Raw genomic sequence first — 2,500 nt, 5'->3', positions numbered from 1 at the left:
GACATCAACTCACTTTAGTTAGACATCAACTCACTTTAGTTAGACATCAACTCACTTTAGTTAGACATCAACTGACTTTAGTTAGACATCAACTCACTTTAGTTAGACATCAACTCACTTTAGTTAGACATCAACTCACTTTAGTTAGACATCAACTCACTTTAGTTAGACATCAACTCACTTTAGTTAGACATCAACTGACTTTAGTTAGACATCAACTCACTTTAGTTAGACATCAACTGACTTTAGTTAGACATCAACTCACTTTAGTTAGACATCAACTCACTTTAGTTAGACATCAACTGACTTTAGTTAGACATCAACTGACTTTAGTTAGACATCAACTCACTTTAGTTAGACATCAACTGACTTTAGTTAGACATCAACTCACTTTAGTTAGACATCAACTCACTTTAGTTAGACATCAACTCACTTTAGTTAGACATCAACTCACTTTAGTTAGACATCAACTCACTTTAGTTAGACATCAACTGACTTTAGTTAGACATCAACTCACTTTAGTTAGACATCAACTCACTTTAGTTAGACATCAACTCACTTTAGTTAGACATCAACTGACTTTAGTTAGACATCAACTCACTTTAGTTAGACATCAACTGACTTTAGTTAGACATCAACTGACTTTAGTTAGACATCAACTGACTTTAGTTAGACATCAACTGACTTTAGTTAGACATCAACTGACTTTAGTTAGACATCAACTGACTTTAGTTAGACATCAACTCACTTTAGTTAGACATCAACTGACTTTAGTTAGACATCAACTGACTTTAGTTAGACATCAACTCACTTTAGTTAGACATCAACTCACTTTAGTTAGACATCAACTCACTTTAGTTAGACATCAACTCACTTTAGTTAGACATCAACTCACTTTAGTTAGACATCAACTGACTTTAGTTAGACATCAACTGACTTTAGTTAGACATCAACTGACTTTAGTTAGACATCAACTGACTTTAGTTAGACATCAACTCACTTTAGTTAGACATCAACTCACTTTAGTTAGACATCAACTCACTTTAGTTAGACATCAACTCACTTTAGTTAGACATCAACTGACTTTAGTTAGACATCAACTCACTTTAGTTAGACATCAACTCACTTTAGTTAGACATCAACTCACTTTAGTTAGACATCAACTGACTTTAGTTAGACATCAACTCACTTTAGTTAGACATCAACTGACTTTAGTTAGACATCAACTGACTTTAGTTAGACATCAACTCACTTTAGTTAGACATCAACTCACTTTAGTTAGACATCAACTGACTTTAGTTAGACATCAACTGACTTTAGTTAGACATCAACTGACTTTAGTTAGACATCAACTGACTTTAGTTAGACATCAACTGACTTTAGTTAGACATCAACTGACTTTAGTTAGACATCAACTGACTTTAGTTAGACATCAACTGACTTTAGTTAGACATCAACTGACTTTAGTTAGACATCAACTGACTTTAGTTAGACATCAACTCACTTTAGTTAGACATCAACTGACTTTAGTTAGACATCAACTGACTTTAGTTAGACATCAACTGACTTTAGTTAGACATCAACTGACTTTAGTTAGACATCAACTCACTTTAGTTAGACATCAACTGACTTTAGTTAGACATCAACTGACTTTAGTTAGACATCAACTGACTTTAGTTAGACATCAACTCACTTTAGTTAGACATCAACTCACTTTAGTTAGACATCAACTGACTTTAGTTAGACATCAACTGACTTTAGTTAGACATCAACTCACTTTAGTTAGACATCAACTCACTTTAGTTAGACATCAACTCACTTTAGTTAGACATCAACTGACTTTAGTTAGACATCAACTCACTTTAGTTAGACATCAACTGACTTTAGTTAGACATCAACTCACTTTAGTTAGACATCAACTCACTTTAGTTAGACATCAACTCACTTTAGTTAGACATCAACTCACTTTAGTTAGACATCAACTCACTTTAGTTAGACATCAACTCACTTTAGTTAGACATCAACTCACTTTAGTTAGACATCAACTCACTTTAGTTAGACATCAACTCACTTTAGTTAGACATCAACTCACTTTAGTTAGACATCAACTCACTTTAGTTAGACATCAACTCACTTTAGTTAGACATCAACTCACTTTAGTTAGACATCAACTCACTTTAGTTAGACATCAACTCACTTTAGTTAGACATCAACTGACTTTAGTTAGACATCAACTGACTTTAGTTAGACATCAACTGACTTTAGTTAGACATCAACTCACTTTAGTTAGACATCAACTTACTTTAGTTAGACATCAACTGACTGTAGTTAGACATCAACTCACTTTAGTTAGACATCAACTCACTTTAGTTAGACATCAACTGACTTTAGTTAGACATCAACTCACTTTAGTTAGACATCAACTGACTTTAGTTAGACATCAACTGACTTTAGTTAGACATCAACTCACTTTAGTTAGACATCAACTCACTTTAGTTAG

At 33.4% G+C, this 2,500-nt stretch overlaps 1 protein-coding gene across 1 annotated transcript in view; it reads left to right on the top strand.

Annotated features, from left to right (window-relative positions):
• LOC122258168 (uncharacterized) overlaps positions 1–2,500 on the top strand; it is an 18,111-nt gene that overhangs the window by 5,050 nt on the left and 10,561 nt on the right. The window lies entirely within an intron of this gene.

Source organism: Penaeus japonicus, unplaced genomic scaffold (assembly GCF_977035675.1).
Source record: "Penaeus japonicus unplaced genomic scaffold, GWHDUDI00000001_assembly GWHDUDI00000009, whole genome shotgun sequence".
NCBI lineage: Eukaryota > Metazoa > Arthropoda > Malacostraca > Decapoda > Penaeidae > Penaeus > Penaeus japonicus.
The sequence above is the reverse complement of the archived record's forward strand: the minus strand, read 5'-3'. Positions and strand labels throughout refer to the sequence as shown.